General features: G+C 42.6%; 1 protein-coding gene across 2 annotated transcripts in view; it reads right to left on the bottom strand.

Moving 5' to 3' along the window:
- The window catches only part of LOC146186459 (homeotic protein ultrabithorax-like), a 449,712-nt gene that overhangs the window by 54,264 nt on the left and 383,077 nt on the right, over positions 1-12,371 (bottom strand). The gene's annotated exons all lie outside the window — the stretch shown is intronic.

Genomic DNA, 12,371 nt, shown 5'->3' with positions numbered 1-12,371 from the left:
AGCAAGCAATGATTATTTTTTTAATCGGGGAACTTACTAAAAACTTTAGGGTGCTATCAGGCTAAGAACCGATTCTGTGAAACGAATTTCTCAATTTATTTTTTTTTTCACTTCCAATTCTGGTGTGCTTTCGTTGATAAATAACACAGAAGACCGCGAAGTTTCCAGAAAACTATATATGTTCACAAATTTCGGAGTCAATATTGCATAATATTTGCACTACAAGTGAGCCTATTCACGACAGACGTCAAATGTAGAAACTTCAAACTTGTCGCGAACGCCTCACAATGTTTGCTCATTCATTTTTGGGAGCAAATCTGGGAGCAAATCCGCACGCATAATGACAGCATCCAAGTGCTAAGCGACAGGATAACGCAGTCCTATTCTATTCCGTGTCCTTAATAAAGGAGTATATATACGCACTCAATTTTTGGGTTAGTGTTGTATTCTTTGGATTGATGCGTAAGACAAACTTACTCTGAATGAATCACTACGTGAATTTTACCTACGACCGCTAAATAATTTAAAATTGAATTGTATTTTCTCACCTCTTTCCGTCATGTTTTAACAGCCAAGCGATGGCTGTGACGTCATAATCAAGTTTAGGTCACATGAGCGATAGAAAAACAGCCTTATAATTGTTCTTCAGTCGTTTTAATTCATCCAGCTTGCCTCAAAAGCAGGAATCACAACAAGTGAAGAATCAGCTATTATATAGATTTTTTTTTTTTACCTCTCAAGTGACCGTGACGTCATTCGGCTGCTCAATTCAATTATGAATTATATAGTGGTCGCAAGCGAAAACCACACGGTGATACGTATGCAGGAATGTCTTACGCGTCATTAACAAGAAAAATGTGACTAAAATTGGTGTCTCTCCGCTTTTAAGTGAGCCGCAGCTGACGTCAGCGGTGCACTTCAATTTGCGACGTCTTTGTAAGTCGCGAACCTTCACACGTTTCTTTATTTAAAGAAATAACCAAAGGTCCCAAGATAGGAGGTCTGGGCAGAAACTGGACAGCCTCCCTCATATTTCGACTGTGGCCTTCGCAGACTATAGTGTGCGCCAGTCTCAAAACTGCGCGTCGCCAACACATTGGTGGGGACTATATTGTGAAGCTTCGTGGTCTCCTGGTAAACAGAACGCTAGAAGCTCTATTTTCGATCAATTGTCTGTAACTTTCGACACTTACTAAACGCACATTAGCAGACCAAATTTATTATCAGCCACCCTCATTGACCGAAGACTATTACCAGAGGATGTTTACCCTTCTTTTATCGGATTTTCATTTCACAGATTAAAGGGGACATGAGTGGGACGTGATCGGTATAAATAGATTTTGTTCTCACACAATGCATATTTTCTGTCATCTTAATACCACTTTGGGTTTTCAGGGTCCTTTCTTCAAACCAATGAAGTGAATCGCCTCCGCGAGCACTCTTATGATCTCGATACATATAAAAAATCTTCACTGAGGCATGTTACAAGGCAAGGTAACCGAGAAAAAAAAAAAAAAGGCATTTACATGCTCCCTCTTTTATTTTCAATACAGTTTCTGCGCTTTCTTCCTTCTTTGCATTCCTTGCTTTCCCGCGTAACTTCGCGGGACGTCTTCACGTACGCGCTTTTAACCTCGCTTTTTGCTCAGTCATTCAAAAGTGAAGCCTCACATCGAGCGGCAACTGGAATTTGAACAAAGCGCTAGTTTCCAGAGCTGCGCACATTTTAGTGCTTATGGAATGCGGTCCGGAAGGGCGGAAAGGCAGTATTCCGGTTGAAGTATAGGCTCTAGATTGAATGTGATAAATTTCCTCGTCCTGATGATACATGAGCAAAGGAGGATGTTTCACGCGAACATAAATTTAGTTGACAAGCGAAAACTAAGGACTATATACAGCTAAACGCATATGCGCTTAAAAAGCTGGAGTTATGGCATTACTATAACTTCCATCTTTTATATACAAGAGCGTTCGCTGTAAACATATATCTTGCAATAAGAATGCTGAGCCAGGAGCACACAACTATCAGAAAAGACTAAATAGGTCTTCGACTCCCCAAGGATCTTACAATGGACCCCTTGCAAAAATCGTTAAGTAGGCTTTCCCACGCTGCTTCTTTCCCCAAACATGGCGTCACTGGCTGCCAGAAAAACGGCGATATAGACCTGAAATCGCATATTGCTTCTACACAGATGCATTTAGTGGTAATAGGGCAGTTATGCGAATATGTTCTGATGCATAAATCATATGAATTATGGCCATAATACAATGTTTCAAAACATTGCAGTTCTGCCATTAGTGGGGAATGCAGCATAGAGGTGAAGCCGACTTAACATTTATGAAAGGGGTCTATTTCAGATTTGGGACTCGTCTTAATATTCCAAGCTTCTATTCATCCGAATTTATTTCGGCAAGGTCGCAGGCCCAACAGAGTGTGGGAAGCGTGATATTAATGTACCATATACTATACCAAAGGGCATCCTTGGCATAATGCATAGTTGATGTGTTCGTGTTCAATACTGCTCCACACACGTCGACCTCGCCGCCTGACTACGACTTTCAGACCTCACTCCACGTAAAAAAAAAAATAAATAAAAAATAAAAAAGTATGTATATATATATATATATATATATATATATATATATATATATATATATATATATATATATATATATATATATATATATATATATATATATATATATATAACTGCAATCATACTAAAATTTTAAAACCGCCAACAACCATTTTCAGTAAATTTGGAGATCACCGGTGTGTTGTTTGGAAGTTTGGAAACCACCGTGGTATACAAACATAGCATATTTTATAATTACTTCTCCGAGCTTGGCAACTGTGCTATTTCTTGGAGAAAAAAAAAAAAAAAAAACTCCCCAGTCAAGCCTAAACATCTATCCAACTTCCTTCCCCTCTTCTTCCGTCAGTCTTTCAACCCAAAAAACAAAAGGTTAAATATACTATTAAGGAGCGTTTTTTTCTGATATGACCAGTTCTCATGCATAGCTATTAGAAATATAACTAGTTTCGACAACGCTACTAAACAATGGCGTGCTAAATTACTATTTGATACTAATTGTTTTGTAGTAATTTTCTGCACACACCAAGGCATGAATGAAAACATGGAAATGAGCGCGGGCGTTCATTACGAGAAAATTAGCCATGTAAGGAATTAGTTGCGATGCTGCCAGTTTTACACCTGTACTCTCCCGGTTACACTCTGTATGTATATATATTTTTTCCCACCGGAACGGGATGATCGCACCAAAGTTTAAAGAAATGCCGCTAAGCCACTGACAAGTCAAGTTTCTTGACACCATATTTACTTGCAAGGCAATAACACAATTTTGTTATGAAAGCATTGGTGGATATAGTGCCATCGAGAGCTGCGTAGCAGAATTTTCCATTTAAACTTTGAAGGTTTGTTCTCTCTCTCACCTATGCATGCAAAAAGTACTTGAGGATGCCTCAGAAAACCAAATGGGTGTGTTTTTAACAATAGATAGCAGAAACCTACGAGCTCCATGAGAGATTATCTTCATACATATATTGATCGTTAGGTGAAATCGTACAATATGCGGAACAATTGCGTTCATAAATGATTTCCTGTTGAAAATATGCGCTTATTCAGTTATTAAGTACCTGACGTACCTTGCGTTTCCTAGGTCCCTTATTTTATAAAATGCTAAAAGCATTGCAGTGCAAAACGCTGCCTTGTTCGAAGTACTTCTACTCTCCGTATAGTATAGGCTGTGACGCCGATGGAACATAGTATAGGCTGTGACGCCGATGGAACGTTACTCTACTAAGTTTAGTACATTCAAAACGAATTTAGATCGCGTGGTCGAGTTCGCTAGTGGTTTATAGTCATACATAACCAGAGACCTGGTTATAGAAAAAGCCTATTCACTAGACCAACTTCCTTCACCACCTGTTTCTATTCACCTGTCTCTCCTCCATCCAAGGACATCGTACACCTTTATCACCAGCTGCTCCTTCGGGGACAGAACCGGAAAACTTTGAGCATCAAAGTGCTGTGTTTGATGCAAACCATTTTCTATTTCTCTTGCTTTCTCCAACAGAAGTTAATCCTTCGTCGTATTAACGGATGTCAGGAGCTTTAAACGCGGCTGAGTAAAGCCGCAATTCATATATGTAGAACCAAGATATTTTATGACTTGACCCGCAGCTTGGAAACGATTCGCTGAGAATTCCAAGCCCGACGCATTGATTGTGAGCGACAGTTAACGTCTACCATCCTTTAGCATAACATAACTATATGGCACACTAACTTTGGCACAGACAGAAAAGAAGGCGTAGAGTCGTCTTATAATGCTCTGCCTTATTACCTTTCTCACTCGTACTTACACGCCTGCCCTATAGAATTTCCTTTGTGCTCTTTGGCCGGCCTTGTGTTTACGTAGTACGGCATGCTTCGATAGCTTCGTTCTGGAACGTGTCCGTCTAGCAGGTCGAAATTTCAAAATTGCGAGATATCTCTGTATCATTACACAACGTATATCGTGGTACTAAGAAAAAGAGACAAAATTACCCCCCCCCCCCCCCCCCCACACACACACACACTTCCTTAAATGGCTGCTGGGTATAGTACAAATAAAATGTCAACGAAATTAATGCCATGCGAACGCAATAATGCGAATATTTGAGTTCAAGGCACGGCTGTCTTGTTAAGTATCGCACTGAGTGTGTGATGACTGTTTCTTAAATTTGCCACCTTTGAGTAATGTTGTTTGCTTTAGTTATTTTCTCGTTTTTACTCTGTATTTTTCATTCTCCATTTCGCATTTCATTTTAACTAGATAAAACTTTACCAGATTCCGGAAACTGAGCTAGAGCCTAATAGAACATTCTCTAGAACAATGGCTCGTATTTGATCGGATGTTTCTATGGACTAATGTCCCACTAGCATGCTAATGTTTTTAACTCAATTACCACGATGAGCCCAGAATAAATGAAATACAGCAGAGCACTAGCTAGGGGTACACTTGACAAGAAATGTTAGCCTCCATCCCTTTTCCTAATTCTAAAACAAGAGCAACCTGCGCAAGAAATATTCTTCACTGGGAAGCAGCACACATCGACAAATGATCCAATGAAAAACATAAATAAGTGCTGGATGGAATAGTTCACCAGGCTTGTTCTTCATGTTAGTCCTGGATGAAAAAAAGATTTTTCTTCATCTCCGATCTTAGAAGCGTCTGATTTTACTTCTCTTCCCCACGCATGGGCTCGTGTTGATTCTGCAATGGTTCTTTTGTTTCTTTTTATACGTGCCAAAGCATTCGTTGCTGCAGCTCTTCACAGCAAATTGTGGAATGCAACTTTCAAATGGATAGATGAATGGACGACCGATATATTTAGCATAACACACCTAAGAAAAAAAAGATTTGGTTTTGTCTTCATTAAAACCCTTATTAAATTATGATATCTAAGATGCTTTTGACCAAGTTCCAAGTGTATAGTCAAGTTACTGATGTATAATCGTTAATCTGCTTGACTGTGCTTACGTTGTATGGAAATCTCACAAACTAACTGATATCATCAAGGTCGAAGGCGTTAAAAAAAGCTAAGCGTTTCATTTATACCAGAAACGCCGTAATAGTTCGTCTACTTCCACATTGCCTGCGCTACAGCTGACAACATTATTTACAGTCGCCGACAATTAAAATCTTCATTTTATTTTTGTTGTTGTTGAATTGTGCACCTCATATATCGGCCTTCATATACCAGTTATATCAGCACAGCCCATCGCACGACCACACGACATTACCAGGAGCGTTCGACCCTTATTTCGCTTTCTGTATCATATCGCTCCCCTGACTTTGCACTAGTTTGTTAGCGTGATCAACCATTGATGCTCACTCACTTCTTCAACCTAAATTATTAGCATATTTATAATTTTGGTTTCTTGCTCATACTGCATTTTTATTCCGCATTTTTGTTCCTGAAATGTGCACCTTCAAATCCTGCTATACCTACGGAGGTAGCTGAAGTGTGTAAAAATAAATAAAAAATGTCATTAACAATTTTGCGAATACAACTCAGCAGTGCAAGGAGTTTGGGAAGCTGGCATTTAGTGTTAGCATTCACGATGCAAGAAACACACTGGCACAAAGTAGAGAAAACAACAGCACACGAGCGCTATAATTTTAGGTTGGTGTAAATGCCTTCATTATAGTTAGGCCCTACGTAATAGCAGTTGTAACAACTGCCGCTATTTAACCTGGTAACACCTGTGGTTGTAAGTTTACAGGGATAAAAATACACATAGATTTCAATGCCGACCAAGTAACTGATTGTTGGGGTTATCTAGACAAAAATTCAAGAAAACGCCTCCAAGCTGCGTTAATCGGTGGTTGCGGGTGGCCTTTTAGGTCCTGTAGATGCAAGTAATCCGGAATACGCCGTTTGAGTGCCGAAGAAAACATCGCATAGAATGAACATTGGGGAACTGCGTGCTTGATTTATTTCAACAGTATAATGTAACTGCTGAAAATGAAATATAAGCACTGATACAAGGAGCCACTTAAGAAGACCACAATCGAAGGAACGCAATTGCAAGAAATGGGTGCAGGCTGAAGTCCTCGTTTGCTTTCTTTACGTGCGAGTGTGGCGTGAACTCCGTTTCAAAGGTCAAAAGGCTTTTTTAAATGCACTAACCGATTAGAACAGATAGCATATTTCCCACCGTACTGACAAGTGACAAGGGAAAACTTGCCCGTCGTTGCGAACTGAATAAACTAGAAAAAAGTGTTTCAAATTCACGCGCATCTATATAAAAAAAAAAAAATGAAATACATTTGGAATGATGTGATGTCTGCGCACTTATGCTCTGCTATTTCAACATTTTACGTCTGGCTTAAATAGAGGGCGCGGATAAGACGACCCCACTGGCGCGATGCATTTGAAAATCCCTATCTGGTCGGCATCATCATTTCGTAACCGGTGTGAGCGTCTTTTCATGAACGAAAATGTAACGCACCGTTGAGTCAAATTCACACGGGCCGAAACACAAGAACACACACACACACAAAAAAAAACTGGAACTTATATAAGGTGGTTCCCATTTCCAACGCTCAATTAATTGATTTCGGTCTTTGCATGCGTGAGAAATGAGGTCCTGCGCGGGGCATTTGAGATGTGTCTCTTTTCGAAACGAGCGGTCTATGTTGGCCGGTGAAAATTTAGAGACCTTCACGCGACCTGGGCAAACAACACGAACCGAAACGTGACTGTTCCATTTCACAGGCCCTGCATTGAAGACCCGGTTCCTTAGGAAAGTTCGAGGTGATAAGCCTGAGCACATCACTAGTTAATAATGCGATAAGTTGTCAGACCATAACACCACATTCCAAAAGATAGAGATGAAAGTAAATGAGCATGTGGACAGTATACAAGCTTGCTTAGATTGTTTTGCATGTTCTCTGAGGCGCACAAGGGAGAAATTGTTACATGTCAACTTACATCATTTGGTTTGTTGAATTCTACGTGCAGCCATGAAGCATGGCAGAGTATAAAATAATACAAAAGAACTGCATCCGTTTCTGGACCACATTTCCCCATCATGTTTCCTATACTGAGTTAATTTCCTCTAGACGCAAAGATAAAGTTTTGTGCACGATAAGTTTCAAAACATTGAACCGATCAATCATGCAAACAATAGGCAAGGGCTTAAGCTATACGGAACTCTACTTGTCTACCCGCTCGCTATTCCAATAGATCGATTCCGACACATGTAAAGTTTGCTCTCGTGTTGCATAAGTGATCTTGTCATTGTTTCAAAGAAATCTTTGACCACACCAAGTCCCTAAACACACGTGGTCGAAGCACGTTCAGCTACAGTTTCTTCCCTTGAGCTTATTCTGAATCAGTTAAATGATGGGTTGAGTATATTTATGCTCACTACTGCATGAATGTCGTAGTACGAAAGAGTAATGATAATAAATATTTTGTGACACCCTTCTCTTACAGCACAGGCAGTAATTGTTGTAATCGCTTTACTGTTATTGAACATTGACAAATATCACATTGCGCCGCACCATTGGAGTTTAGTTTGTGTTAATTATATTCGGAAGTAAAGTGATCCAAGAAAAGTAAGTGGTTGCAACATAACAGATCCTAAGCTTTAGAAACCGAAAATTACCATTATTCACTAAGTATACGTAGCAACTCCCTTCTCTTTCGATTAATCGTCACCAGCCTTATAACGCCCAGTGCCGGAAAAGTGCCTCTCCCGCTGACCCCCCAGTTAATCCTTCTTTTCAGTTCCGATCATAACAGCTTTAACGACCGATGATTATTATGTTTCGCAAAACAACGCAGTTAAAAATACGGTGAAATTTGCACTCTTACAGCGTACACATGATATGAAAGGTTATCGACTGCTGTGTGAATGTAGGGTTCAGGTTGTTTCCGAAAGTAATATTTCAAAACCAGAATCATCATATTCGAAATGGAAATCGTGCAGTAGAAGCTATTTGACGAGAACTTGTACGACCCAGTTGAACTGTGATGAATGAATGAATGAATGAATGAATGAATGAATGAATGAATGAATGAATGAATGAATGAATGAATGAATGAATGAATGAATGAATGAATGAATGAAGCCTTTATTTGATTGAAGGGATGGCTCTCGTTCGCTGTTTCGGTAATTAGGGAATTAGGAGGGACAGGAGTGTAGCTTCTCGCTCCTTCACGGTTTTTCAAGTTGATTCTCGTTGCTTGCAATGCTGTCGACCTGCGGCCTGTAAGTCGACCTCTCTCACACTACTCGAAGCAGGCCGCTCTCACTACCGTATGTAGCAATGGAATGTTGTATTTCGGTGCTTTATAGCATCTGATGTGCTAGGGTGGGCATGTCGTCATGTTAAATATGTGCAATTTCGTTTCTTCCTCGTGGAAAAGAGGCGCGTTGCCATATGAGATGTTTTAGGTCTGCTACACACTGTTCCTGACACGGCTCATGCGTCGTGTTTGTGTGTTTCGTGTCTGCCGAGAAACCACTTGTCAAGTATATGTGGTGTGTAGGCTGCGTTTTCTATTACGTTGTTCAGAAATATCTTTTGTAGTCGAGTGAGCCCTTTCGTGTTGTCAAATACCGACGTTGGTGCTGCTCCATATAACCTAAGCCCGCTGTCGTGTTTTATTTTGGTGGGTACATAGTGCATCATCGCTCTGCAAAACATCCTGTTTTCTTTTTCTTTTTTGCTTTGACTCGACCTTGTGTATTATCCATCGTCACTATCCATTAAGTTTTCTCTATTCAGTGCTCAAGAAAGTTTAATTGAAATGTCCCGAGGAAACAGGGAATGTCCGCGAATTTGAAAAGAGTATCTTGCTAGACACCCTGGACGCCATTGACCTTTGGATCAAGCTCCTGAACGATGGGTCGTCTTATAAAACTGTTGATATTCGACCGTACTACACGCTAAGAAATAAATATGAAGTACTTCAAAAATCAATACCTTGCCCTAGTTAAGAGACAGTATAGAAGCGATGATCAGAACAGAAGCCCATCACGCAGGAAGGCTGGACTCATTACGTTTGGTAAAGTATAGGACTTTCTTGTTCAACATCTACAAACTGAATTGAACTTGTCAATTCGCTGTCTTTCCCATGTCCCTTGTAAGGCTGACATCAAAACAGGCCCTCAGAGGATCCGATACATGACTTTTATGGCATATTCGCGTGGTAGCAAGTCATAAGTTGCAATTAAATAATTTTTGAGTGGAAGATGCATGGGAAAGAAAAATAAATTCGGAAGCCTACTTAAAGGTGCCTAAACCAAAACTGCAAAATCTTTGCAAGAAGAGACGCCATTTTCTGACTCGCCTGCGGCAACAATTTTTCAAGGCGATTCGAACCAACAAGTTTATAGAAGGTCGAACTTTGCTCATCAGCGCACGGAATCCGTTCTCGTCGTTACTGCTATCGTGAAAGGCGGACGTTTGAGCCGGTACTGTACCGTGCCTATGATTATCCGCGGAGTAGCTGAGCTTTAAAGTTTCTGATTATTTTTCGTGCGCATAAGCACATCACATGCTTCATGTACTTACAGATACGCGGCTCTTTTTTATTTGTTTTGACTACCACCCTACTACCACCAGCGTCTGCTGTTTGTACGCTATAAAGAAGCGGCTGATATGGATGACATCTTCCCGCCGTGACATGAAAGTGTGCAAACAGAGCTGTAGAAGTATACGAACCGAAAGTATAGTGTTTGAAACAAAAAGCAGGACACGCAATGCAGTTTTAGTAGGCTCATTGCTCCGCCTTAAGTGTTGGCGCTTCACTCAGACGTCAATTAGCTCGTGATCCAACACCAGTGAAGAGTTATTCACAGTGTTCAAAATATGCTTCAGGGCTGAGTGAGGCTGGGCTGTCAAACTTCTTTATAGTGGAGAGCCTGTCTCCACGAGGTCAATGGTTACATATCGTTAGTTGATATATTGTTTTTAGAAGTGTTCACAGTTTTTATCACATCTGCAAGAAACTTAACTGTCACTGGAACACTAGTACAGCCTGTAAAATTGAGGATAGTTACCCTTTTATCAGGCACCTTATTGGAATTCGTATTTATGCGTAAATTTACCATGTTATACGTTAGAGTTGAAAACCAAAATATAAGTATGGATATGACATTATATTAAGGACGTAATGCCTCACACAGTTGTACTAGAAGTTTTTCGAATGTATTCACAGCGCGAATATGTGGGTACTTACTATACGTTAACCTAAATCTCGTGTATGTTCAAGCACCCGTTGACTGCTTGTATCCACTTCAGTCGCTTTCAGTACTGCAATATAGGCACACAAATGTTGTGCCTGCAGAAAGAAAGAAAACAACCGGTCACACTCGCCCTTCTGTGTACTCGCTCATCAAACTGCCGGTCGACAACAAGGCAGTACGCAGCTCAAAGCGAAGGCCACTTCCCTGGAATTGTCTGACCAGCCGCGCCGCTCCCCGCAGTGTTGTAAGTAGGCACACAAGTTGGGTGATTGGCTACAATTCCCAAACCAGCTTCCACCCCTGAATCCACGGCCTCTGTCCGCTGCAAGTGCTCCGCCACCCAAGCTACACCGAAACATGTAATATACACACTTATTCCCTCCACAAGATAAATCATTCCAAAAATATACACAGAGAAACGAGCTGCGCAGAATAAAGCCAATATCAAAGCAAGAACTGGGCTGGACCAATCAGGAAAACGGGGCCTCGCGCGCGCCGACTCGCTGGCTCTCTTCTCGGAACCGTGCGTTCCAGCATCAAGACCCGCCGTTTGAGATCAACGCAGCTAGCACGAACGGCAGGACGAGGGAGCTAGGCCCCTCGGAAGCCGCCGCCGCCGCTTTGAGGATGAGGCGCTGCTGCCGCATCAAGGGACAGCACGGCCGCCGCTACGCTGGGCGCTCGTAAATTTAATTCACCGTGGCTGGCTGGCTGCAGCAGCCAAGGAGAAGAAAAGAGAAAAGGATAGAGCGAAGAAGAAGGCGGGAGGCGCCTCCTCTTCTTTTCCTTCTTCTTCTACTCCGTGGCCCGCTTTTTCGCAAACGTGACACCAGCTGCTACAACGCAAACCGAGCGAAGCCGCCGCCGCTGCTGGGCGTCGCGGTCAGGGTAGAAGAGAAAGCGCGCGCGCACGCGAGCCTCCAGCAGCTCGCTTCTTCTTGCGCCAACTGCGCGCGCGGCTACCATGCATGAGCCGCGGTTCTCTGGCCGCGGCTTCAGGAGCCTGGCTAGCAGCAGCAGCAGCAGCCGCGGCTTAAAGCCTGCCCCCCACTCTTTCTTTCCGCCGCCTCGTCTTCTGGCGTTGCGGCGGCAGCCGGGGAAACCTCCTCTTTGCTGTCCTCTCTCGCCTCCCTCCTTGCGTTTGTTTGTGTGTGCGCGCGCGCCCTCTGAGCGGGTAGGGTGAGGTTCGGATCCCGGGTTTCGAAGCCGCGAGCTTCGTGTGCTTGCCTGCTGCTGCCTGCTCCCACTGTTGCTGCTGTGCCGCCGCTGCAGCTTGCGCCGCTGCTGTTAGGCGTGCGAGACTCGCTTGGCGTGCACCAGGTCGAACGGGCGTGAGCCGGAGGTGTGTGTGTGAGCTCGCGAGGGGAGCGGGCGCGCGTGCGGCGCCTTTCTTCTCTCGAGTCCCAAGGGAGCCGCCGACGCCGCCACAGCGCGCTGTTTCATATTTCGGCCCGAAATACGCGCTTCGCTTCCTTGCACGCCTGCTCCATGCCCCCCTCCTTTCTATCCAGCCTATCTTCTCTCCTTTCGCGTGTTTTCATTTCGCTCGTCTTTGGGACTGGAGATCTCTAGGAATGCGTGAGGGTGAGCTGTTTTCATTTT

The sequence above is a fragment of the Amblyomma maculatum genome, chromosome 6, assembly GCF_055883805.1.
Source record: "Amblyomma maculatum isolate TAMU_Amacu chromosome 6, ASM5588380v1, whole genome shotgun sequence".
Lineage (NCBI taxonomy): Eukaryota > Metazoa > Arthropoda > Arachnida > Ixodida > Ixodidae > Amblyomma > Amblyomma maculatum.
The sequence above is the reverse complement of the archived record's forward strand: the minus strand, read 5'-3'. Positions and strand labels throughout refer to the sequence as shown.